This window comes from Colius striatus, chromosome 17 (assembly GCF_028858725.1).
Source record: "Colius striatus isolate bColStr4 chromosome 17, bColStr4.1.hap1, whole genome shotgun sequence".
In the NCBI taxonomy this organism is placed as follows: Eukaryota; Metazoa; Chordata; class Aves; order Coliiformes; family Coliidae; genus Colius; species Colius striatus.
The window spans coordinates 6,492,923-6,504,615 of NC_084775.1; the positions used below are offsets into that span (position 1 = coordinate 6,492,923).

At 39.2% G+C, this 11,693-nt stretch overlaps 1 protein-coding gene across 1 annotated transcript in view; it reads right to left on the bottom strand.

The window, feature by feature from the left end:
* RSPH14 (radial spoke head 14 homolog) overlaps nucleotides 1-11,693 on the bottom strand; it is a 64,362-nt gene that overhangs the window by 24,749 nt on the left and 27,920 nt on the right. The window lies entirely within an intron of this gene.

Genomic DNA, 11,693 nt, shown 5'->3' on the forward strand with positions numbered 1-11,693 from the left:
TTCTTTTCCACTAATGGGAAAGCGCGTGTCATTTTCTGTGGAAACCAACAGAGTTCCTATTCCATACCCAGCCTGTAAGTCTGAACTGAAGAGTTTCCATTAGGCTAGAGATGCCTCCCTATGTTGTTCTAAGTAGGATTACCCAAATGAGCTGACTGGAGAGAAGTGGTAAGTTTGGTTGGCAGATTCAAGAAAGGCTAAATTTGATTAAAATCCTGAAAGAATGTAAGAACTCCTGATGGTACAACTTCCCCCTTGAGAGTGAAAGAATCGAGACGCTTTCCGTCTTGATGTAATGTTATTATTGAATAACATTGTCTTTTGATCACAACTAATTAAAATAGCATTAAATGTGGACCACCTTGTATGGGCAGCAAAATATTATGGAATAACACTAGGCAACTATCTTAATTATCTCAAAAAGTATTTTTTAAAATACTTTTTCCTTTTAACTTTTCAAAAGCCTTTAGCAAGTTCACTCTTAGGGATGAGCTTCCTCCTGCAACCAACACAAAAGATGGCGGGGACAGTTAAAAATATTTTGGTACAGGGCACCAATTCACACAACTTAATGGCAGACATAAGAATCTGAAATACATTCAAACATTGTAGCTCATTCTTATGAACTAGGGAAAATAAAAAGGCCTCAGAATAGTCAAGGAGACATGATCTGTATTATGATGAGAATCTACTCCCTTGTTCTGCTGTTTCTGTGCCATTCCTCTGACTCTAACAGTGCAAAACTACTGAAAACTTTTACTGGATGTTTCCCTAATGTGTGGAGTTTTCTTTGGGCAAAGAGACGACACAAACTGTTTGCTTTATTCTTCCTGTTGTATTTGGTGCAAAATACACTTAAGGAGAAGGGACTGCTAGTAAGTGTGTATGTCAGTGGCATTGCATCTTAATGAGATTGCTGTCAGCTGGAAGAAACTGAGACAAAATCCAGACTTCTTTAGGGTGGGTTGGGCAGAAAGCTAAGTCAGCTGTGAACACCTTAACTATTGCCTTCAGGTGTGCTTTTGGTAAAAATGGAGGGACACTTTGTTAAACATGCTCCTAGAGCTGAGAGGTAAGTGATTTTATGTCTTGTTTTTATACATGTGTAGCTTTTAGGGTTGATATTTGATAATGAGTTATTCTCTTACTACTAAGATGCATCCTGTGGGGAATTTTTCAGTCTTGCGATGACGAAGATTCAAAAGCTGTTCTAAAGTTGTAGTTGGCATTAGGAAATGATACACTTGTCATTTTAGTTATGGTACTGACTCCAACATCTCAACTTAAAAGTCTTGAGGTATGCTGTAAATAAACCAAAACATAACAAAACCTATGCTTTTAAGCACGATTATCCTCGAATGCTGCAAGCAGTTACCAGACAAGAAATGGTATGATATTTAATCAGTGGTACCTGAGGACAAGCTACTGACAATGCAGCTCCCCCCCTCCTCACACCCCTGCTAGTTGAGTAATCTTTTTCTGCCATGCATTATGGATATTGGTCTCCACTTGGTAAATCTGCTTTGTGAGTTTAGGGTGAGTTCAGAAGCTGGAATCCACACAGCACTGTTTTGATCTAATATACCTTCCCAAGAAATTTGTGTATGACCTTTCCAGTGAGGTATGGATGCATTCTGAGGGACTTCCAGCGCATATGTTATTTCTTATCCCACATCTGTGCCTCTTTGTCTCTTGCTTTTACAACAATACCGACAGCAGATTTTTGGTGAGCAGAAAGAAAGAAAACGGCAAATTATAATTTTTTCCCCCCGCATATCTGATGTGTGAAATGCAGAATGCTAACTTGAATGGTTAGGAGACCATTGTAGTTCCTGTGCCCCCTGATCGAGGGGAACCTGCTTTAGCAGGAGATTGGACTGGATGAGCTCCGGTGGACCCTTCCAACCCCAACCATTCTGTGACTCTGTGTGATTCTGCAAATCCATTGCTTCTTATCAGTGATAGAATTTCAGCTTTATGAGCCATCTTAATAGTAGGATTCAGTGTCACCATAAGTAACTTTTTTCTGATAACATGAGAAATGAATAACTAAGGATCCATTGCTGAATAATGAATAAACTAAAGGCTCGATTAGCACATTGCTGCTTTAAGATAATTTTAGTGCCACAGCTATTTGAGTCAAGAAGAGATGTCACTGAGCGTAAAAAGAACAAAAGAGCAACCATTTGAAATGCTGCTGTTAAATCTGTACTGTGTGGTTATTGTCATACGTTTGTCTGGTTTGTGAAACTCTCACTTAAGCTGTTAGAGCTGCCTCATGCAGAAAAACCTGCAAAATTTGTTTTTATTACTAACAGTAGCAGTAGATAGTGTAGGTAGTATCATAAATCAACCTAAGAGTTCTCAGGATTTGATTCAAGAGCCTACTTCAAACAAAATGAATGAAGCTATGTCGGTCACAAAATGGTGAGCTAATTAATTAGGTGACTTAAAGAAGAGGAAACTGTTCTACTTGAGCTGTGATGCAGAAGGAAAACTTTTCTGACCTGGGCATAGAAGAACTTTGTACAACAGGAGAGACATATTATTTACAGACAGAATTTAAGGTCTGAAGGATGAGTAAAAAAGCTGTCACGATTAGTAAAACTATAGAAATTGTGGTTGTATGGTTTGGGAGTTTGTAGGACTACAGAGAATAAAAAAAATTGTAATTAGGGGCAAAAAATCTGAAAGCTGAAAATGTCCTTACATAAAACACAAACTTGGAAGAGAAGCAGTAATTACCTTCCTCCTTCTCTCTCTACATGCATGTGTATGCACAACACCACTAGCACTGTTAACAGAACACCAGTGGATCATCAGTATGTGTGCATCTTGCTATCTATGCATTTTAAAAATAATGACTATTAACCAACATACTGTGCCTACCGTTAGAGGGACATGAAAGCGATCCCTGATACCAACAGAATCTGTCTGGCCCTCTCAATATGTGAAGCCACTCTGACTAGATTTGGCCATAGTATGACTCAAAATCTATATGGTGTTTTTGTAAGGTTGATTAGACTGATGAACAAAGATACAGAGTGAAGACCAACAGCAGCCAGGTTGGACTGTGTACAGACAGGGAAGAAATGAATGTTGAAATGCAGTGATGCTAATCATGCTTCAATATCTACGAGTCACATAGTAATGATAAGACCATATAAAATTGGGGAGCTGAGTTACACTGTTCACTTTCCTACCTATTTTCACAGAAGTTTTCAGCTGTAGATATTCATATACAATAAGAATATGAATCAAGCACTAAATACTGACTTTTGGTCAGTAAAACTGTTATGTTGCTGGCAGTTAGGTATGCTGCTTGCAATGTTTTTAGATACATGTTTATTTTCATCCTGTGTGAAACTGGATACAGGCTCATTTCAAAATGCACTAAACTAAAAGACTTCCTTTTATGGGGAGTGGATTAAAGTCATAACACTTTACAGTGTATAGGAGGTTTTATTCTTATTTTTGCCTTAACAATGAAATAGCGTTTATTATACTGAGGTAGAACTATGAATATTCTTATTCCAAGGTGTCAGTTCTCACAGGCTGCCACTTCACCACAGCGGCCGAAGCAGAGTTCCTCTGGCCCATATTGCAATCTCATAGAGTGCCAGGTAGAAATCTTTGTGATCTCAGTAGAAAAAATAAGGTTGACTATGAGGAAAAATCTAGCATTATTTATGAAACTTACACTCTCCAGAGCATGAATGGTGAAAAACTTACTAATAATATTGGTAGAGGTGCTTGCACTGCTGCTCTAACTGCATTCTCTGCATAAATTAGGCCTTCAGTTTCTTTAGGTGGTTAAACCTGCACTTTCTCTCACTTCATCCACAAGACGCTTGCTTATTGAAAGACATTTTAACAGTCTGATTAAAGAAATTTAACCACTCCAGTGTTCTCTAATGTTTGATGTATGTTCAAAATAACGAGCTCCTCATATGCATACTTAGGAGCCTGCATGAAGCAACTCAGATCCTTCTGGTTTGTGGTGGGTGTGTAACTGCAGTAGCAGAAGCTGGGGTGTAAGGAAGGTGTGAGAGAGGGAACTGGCAAGGAGAAACTGAAGAAAAATCCTAGTAGATGCTAAACTTTGAGTAGGATACTAGGTTCTTTATGGTAGCAGCAGTGTGTGGTGTTCTGTTTCAGAGGGGAGATGTTAGTGGAGGGAAAATGGTAGCTAATGAGGTCAATGCATCAGGATATCAAGGCCTCTTTGCTCTACTGTAAGTGCAAAAGAACTTAAGTTATAATTATATATAATAGCAAATTATACATACAGAACTTCATCAAGATGGCAAAATGTTATAAAAAATATTAGCTTAGCTTTTGAAACAAGGAGCTAATTAGCCATTGCACTAGGCTGTTCAAAAATATTTCTGGTTGCAGAGTTATGTTTCCCGAAACAGAAATATATCTGTTTCTTTTGAAATGAGCCCAAAGCAATTTCATATCAAACCCAGAACATGGATATCTTCCTTCATATTCAGCTTATTAAAAAAAAAAAGTCATTTGAATTGGAGAGTAACTATGACAATGGCTCAGCTGTCTGAGCTGTACCTGCTGAAGCTCTTGCATATGGCAGGATTGTAAGACTGTCAAATCTTCTGAATTTCAAGCGAGAAGCAGAGTGAGCCCAGGCGTAGGCTGCAGCTGTAAGCTGTGCTTGGTAGCATGCAAGTCCTCTCCCATGAGTCATGCTATAGAGAACACTGTGGATTCTGTTTAGCCTCTTGGGATTCTTTTTTTTCCTGAGTTGTGGTTTAATACTTCTTCCAGTCCTCATCTCTCTTTCTGTGGGTAAAATCATACTTAATTTGAGTTGTTAATATGAAACCTAGGAAATCCACAGTTCTGATGCAGATACCTTCTGACTTAGTTCATATGATTAATTTTATATGTGGCCCAAGGCTGGAAACTGCTCTCTGCAGCACCTACCAAATTAACCCCCGATAACAGGCCTGCCTCTTATGCTGACACCCCCACTCTTTCTTCCTTTCTTTCCCTTGATGTATTAGGAATATTGCATTAGTATTTTAATCCACGTTTGTCATCTTGTGAAGCTGATAACTTCAGCAGGTTTGTGAGGTTTCCTTTGTTCTTCCCTAAATTAGACCATCATGAAGCTTATTGGCTTTATTCTTTCACAGTCCTCCTTTCCTCTCCTGTTCTGCATTTTGACCAGCCGTTTGATGATCTTGCTGCATCATGTTGCTCTTCTCTCTTGTGCTTTCTTTGAGCTGCTGTCTCTGAACTCCCTTATGCTCTTCTCTCTTCACACAAATCTCCTCTATTCCTTTTATTACTTTTTCTCACCTTGGTAACTTGCTGCTCCTGCATACTCATTCAACTTACGTCTGTTTTTCTGGTTTCCCATTCACCAAGCTTCTTTTGATTTGTTCTCTGTGAAATATTCCTCATTTTCTGTTGCTCAGTTTAACTATCACATTGCCAGTCCACTCTTCCCATGCTTTCGCTCAGCCTTTCTGTGAATTCAGTGTTCATTACTGAAACTGTTTCATATATTTTGCTTTCCTCCTTCAAAAACCTTTTGCTCTGCCTCTCATTGCAAGGTCTGTCTTGCCAGTGTCCAGCCTTGATTTAATCTCAACAATGTCTTTAGCAAAACCATTCTGGCAGAACACTGATGACCCAGATGACTTCTTCCACCACAGATTTATTATATCTTTTTTTTTCTTAACTAGTGTAATTAAATTCCATATGTGCAGACCCATCTTTACAGCATCTGAGTCAATCCTTTCCCACTGGCCTTTTTTCTGTAGATAAATGTCTGCTGCTTTCTGCCAATGTGATATAGCAAGATGTGCCCATCTGCTTCTCAGCTCCTCTTTCCTCTTCTTTTCATGGATATAGAAGTTTCTTGGTTCCTGTGTTTATATACCCTTTTAGTTTACACTAGAATTTTTATCTGGCTTCCATGACTTTACTCTCTCATTCTTTGCCTTAATTTTTTTCCTCTCCTCTGGTCCTTTCCCTTAAAACACACAAGCAGAACTATTGTGATTTATTTCTGTATAGAATCTCCAAGATGCTTTCTTATCCATCATCACAGATAAAACTCCTCTGTTTCCATGGTTCCCATTTGCCAGATCATCTTTTGCTTGCCTCTTGCTTGGCCTCGAGCTTCAATCTTTGAATCTTGACTGTCTGCTTTTCACTGTCACATTAAACAAACTACTTGTCTTCAGGACAATGTTATCTGTACCCAGGCTCTCAGGTTCTTACTGCAGAGATTCTGATTTTCACCTTTGACTGTCTCATACCTGTCACTGGAACAGTCTAAAACAAGTGTTTTTTCTCTCTTTTATATGACCTTTTATGCACAGGAAGAGAAACTTCCTTTTAGAGGGCTATGGTTTTATGCTGTTTCTTTCTTTTTATAGAATCATTACAGTTGGAAAAGACCTTTAAGATCATCAGGTCCAACCACTAACCAAACACTGTCAAGCCCATAACTAAACTAAACCATATCCCTCAGTACTTCATCTGTATGTTTTTTGAATATTTGCTGTAACTACCAAAGTTTCCTTATGTTTTCATAAGGTATTGTGTGCAATAAGGTTGAAAGAGTGATAGGAAATTTGCCCCTATATAATGACCAAACCTAATGTTTACCGGGTTTTTAAATGTAATTGAGTAATCTCTTTAAGATCTGCAAGACCTATGAAACACAGACCCTGTGGTATATGAGTCTGAACCCAGGACTCACCCACAGAACAACTCTGGTAATACCAATGATAAATCTAAACACCAACTCTAATGAAGATGTATCCAACACTCCTGTCGTCACCCAAGGTGCTTACAAAACACTATGTGGGTATTGCATTTTGTTTATTGCTTTATTGCAGATTTTTAAATGAGTGTGATGTTTGTATATCCCTAAAGCAGATGCTCTGTGTGGTGTTTATCCTCACTCTTGTCTAGCAGCTGGGATTTGCTGCACACCCACTGTGATATTCTTGTAATATTTCATTCTTTATGAAAGCCTAAAGATCACCTTTAAAATGACTGCTGTGGCAAATTCTGGTCTTAGTTAAACCACCATGAAGCACAGGCAGCTCCACGTGCAGCCACTGACACTACTCTGGATTTTCAGCAACAGAACTCAGAATAGAACTGCTGTATTTTTGGCTCTATTCAAGAATCACTCAGTATTATGTACTGGTTGTGCTGATGCTGCTTCTCATTGTTTTGCACTAGTTTGTGAATGTTGCTAAAACAAGTTGTGGTTTAAATACCTACCAACTTCATGCAGCTGGAAACCTAAATCCTATAAAGTATTAATACCTAAGTAAGTGGAGTGTGCACACAAAAGTAAAATAACTAATAGGTTCTGGTATTCTGAACCAATTTTGCCACTTCTTGCCCTCAGTTTCTCTTAAAAAACCCAACCCCAAACCCACGAAAATATTATGCCTGCTTAGTGGAATGCTTGACTTCTTCCTCAGTAAACTACCTTGGGTATTTCCTGATATAGCATGCTCCCTTGTGTCATCTTCTGTTTCATTAATAGTGTAAGAAGTGATTGAAAGTTAAAACCTGCAAAAATAAGGTTTTCTTAAGGTACTGGAATCCTCCGTGGATGTGTGTAATCATTAGAAACTGATTACACTAGGTTAGATTACATTTAGATGTGTGCTGTGCTACTTCTTTCTATATTTGCTTGCATTTGCTTTTACATGGGTAAGTGCTCAAACAGTCTGCTCCACTACCTCTAAACTTTCAGATAAGAGGAAAAAAGAGGAGGTGATCAGAACCAATAAGCTGGGAAAGTGTAGCTTGGGTAAGGTTTTGTTTTGTTCCTCTGGTACTACATGTTCTGTAATACTGAATAGAGTATCAGTCTTGAATGAACCAAGATTGCTGGCAACTATAGCTAAAACTGCTATAGAAAGTTTGTGGCAACCTTTTAAACTTCATTTTACTTTCTTAAATTAGATACTGCTGAGGAAAAAAATCATCTGTATCATCTGGCTCCTAGGATAGAAATACTGAATGACAATAGGCCCCTAAAGCTCTGTCTGTGGGGGCTGGAGGTGGTGAAGCCAGATTATTAGACTACTGGTACCACTTGCATTTGAGAGAGAGTATAGCTTTGTGCCTGTGGTGCCAGCTGAAGTTCCTGCTGCTAGCAGCGTGCTGTGTGCACAGCTTTTATATTGACTGGGATAATAACAGCATTGCCTTTATTCTCAGCCCAGGAGCCAGTTCCTGTCAATAAATGTTTCAAGGTGTATTCTGTAACTCTGCTCCATGCTAACGTGCCAGTAGCCAGTGCAACAAGGGACAATGCTCAGAGCTTTCCTTAGGGAAATTTTTACAATTGACTTGTGTTGTTGTGTCATTCTCCTCCCATCCTGCCCTGTAAGTGTTTATCATTACAAACACACAGGTCAGTTTGAGCAAGACAGAAGCAAAGGGTAGGAGCAAAGAGCAAGTCTAGGTACGAAACTAACAGTGACTGGTTTCATTGTCTATGTATGGATAGAGGAACATGCCACTAGTAACAGTCAGCCCAGTTACATGGGCTTTAAGAGATTTATAGAATAAGTGCAGAATTTTGCTCAAATATCCTTTCCTCTGCAAAAATAAACTTTTCTGCACTACTTCTTTCATAACCAAAGTAGATCATTGTTAGCTCATGATTTGAGGCATGTTAATTTTGTCTTATGGGAAGAATGACCCGTTTTGGTCATGACAAAATAGCCCATATATTTCATCAGATTTAACAAATGTATTTTAATATATAAAGCATCTTCAGTTGTTCAGAGAAGGCAGATTTAGTGGTTTAGATGCACATGTGCAGTATAATCTGGTCATCGAAAGAATAAGATTTTGTTAGACGTGTGCAGTGAAAGGAAGCAATACGGACTTCCATTAGAGTAACTCAAAAGACTTCAATTAGAAATTCACAGCCATGAAACACTTGCATTTGTAATACGAAATCTGATCTAGAAAAGGAGAACAAATTATAGACTGCCTTATTTCCTGAGTGTGTTCTAAAAAAACTAAAACTGGTGAGAGGAAATCCATCTTTATGTAGAACAGCGAGATGTAGTAATGGGATAGTTTGTAGTTTTCTTTTTCTAATCTTTAGAAATGTAGCAACTGTGAATGCAGAAGATGCATTTCAGTCTATCTGGGAAAAGTTAAATAAATCAAACTTTTTTACTGTAGTGAACTATTTAGAAATAATATCTACTGCTCGGCTTTACAATCATCTCGTCGCATTCCTGCTTTGAAATAGTGATATCCAAACATCACTGCAATGTATGCAATAGGAGTGACTAGAAGACAAGAAATGGAATTCAACAGTGTAAAAGTAATTCACACAGTGTTTATGTACTCCTGGCCTTCCCTCCCGTAAGGAGGTGCCATTCTATCCTTTCTGTGTTAAATCTATTAGTGAATGACAAGCAGAATACCGGATGTTTAAAGCACTGTGGGTATGAATGATGCATCTGAATGTGGTGTGGAACTATGCAATAGGAACTCTACAGAATAGTAGAATACTCTACAGAAATACTCATATAGGGCAATTGTTAAACAGTCCCCAGGGATTGCAAGTGACCAGGGCTGCAGCAACCAGGGCAGCCACAGCAGTTGGCACAGGCAGGTGAGCAGGAGAGCCACTAGCTTGGTGAGAGAAAGGTGGTAGCACTCAGCTGAAAGCCAGAGCTATGGCCTCTGCATGCTCAGGAGCAACCCAGACTGAACCACAGAGGGAGCATGCAACACTCAAGTATCCAGATGCAGGACATGTCCAGCTGTCAAGGGTGGAAGTGGGGAGCACTGTTGTGCGAGGTGTGCCCAGGTGGAGGAATTGCAAGCTCAACTATACCAGGCTAATGTCCTCGGACGCTTCAGGAATGAATATGCAAAAGTCATCCATTGATTCTATCCAGTCTTTATACCTTTGTCTCTGATGTTAAGGGACTAATGATGATTGCTGTAACAGTTTGTCCTTCCACACATGGATGTTTCACATTTATGTATTGGAAACTGCTGAAAAGGGATCCACTGTGTTGCAAGAACTTGCCCAATACCTCACAAAATCTACAGGTTCAATATCCGGCTTGGGTCATTCTGTAGTGTGGAATCATCCTCTTCAGTATGTATTTTAATGCTCTGTCACATCTACATTGAAAAGGAAAAACTTGTAAAGACTTCTAGGGCAACTTTGAAAATGGATTTAGGGAGATTTAATCTTATTAAAATGTGGTAGAGGTTATACTACTTTAGTAGGCTTTGAAATTTTTCTTAAGGCTAGCTCTGAGGCTATCAGTGGCATGTAGTTTAGTTTGTGGAAATATTCACTGAAGACCCTCTAGACACGAGTAAGCAGACAGCAGGATAGGTGCCGAAATGGGCTGGGCCCAGCATTTGGTGAGGAAGCCATGACATCTGTGATTCTGCTGCCCACTGTGCTGAGAGCTTAGTGGGAGCTGCAAGCCCTTACTAAGAGGCAAGTTACCACCAATCAGCTGTTAGTAATGTGTTTTCCCTCTGTGAGAGGTAACTGCTTCCTGCTGTTGCCTTCTGCAGAGTTCCAACTAGTAGGCTTAGCCTTTAATTTGGGAAAGAATAATTGCTTTAACAGTCACTGAAAAGCTGTCAGATCTTGCTTGGGATGGCATTTTCTGGGCTTATTTTGTATGAAACATTCACCTTGTAGTCACTTTTCACTTGGTTACTGCATCTCAGAATTTTCTGTAGTGAAAATGGAAGAGGCTTAATCACACTTAACTTACAAAGTTTGTTGTAATAGTTCATTGCAGAATGCAGGTGGTATGTTGAACAGTACTGTTCTTTAAGGGGAAAAAAGATCTGTTACTGTATTCAGCAAAGATCAGGGATGCTCCCTTTCACAAAATCATGAAGCAAAGTTAATCACCTCCTTTTGCTTCCTAGTTTAGTTATTTAAATGTTCAGTGCAAGCAGAAGAGATGAAAGAAAACTTGGAGGACATCTGTCAGAGTACAAGATATCGGTATAAATAGAGAGCCTGGGAAAAGTAGTTCTGAGTCTGTTTCATGTTTTACTTCAGAAAATCCAGTCAGAACAGGACCGTGCAGGAAAAGCGCTGCCATAAGCTCTTGCTGAGGGAGAAATTGGGGCACAGCTCAGCTCTGTTTGTTTTCATGTAGGTTTAGATAATAAAACACAGAGGGCTGAAAGCGAGATTTGATTTGCCATTGTTGGGAAACCACATTTTCTTAGGTCAGTCAGCTTCAGCTGTCCCTATGTTTTTGCTAGGGTTTTAGATTTTTGCTTTTATTTTTTTCCATCTGTATTTTCTATTTCTGGTAATAAAAGGTTTAGAGGTCTAGAAGAGTGAGTGGTTTGCAGCGAGGAAGTAGAGTCTCTCATTTAATTCATTTCTCATCATTTGGCAGGTAGAAAGCACAGATTTACAGAGCTGAACTGGATCAGCCGAAGAAGTGGAAGAAGAGAAACAAAACAAGTACAGCACCATTGAAAAGAGCTTCAGCTTTATCTAGCAGCATCACCACAGCAACCAGAAAATACAATTAAAAGACAAGGGCTGGAGCAGAGAAGGTGAAAGTACAGCTCCCCACCTTTGGACAGAAGGCAGGAAAATAATGCAGAACAGAAGACAGTATTTGATGGATCTAGCCAAACTGTGGCAAAGGGAAGCATCC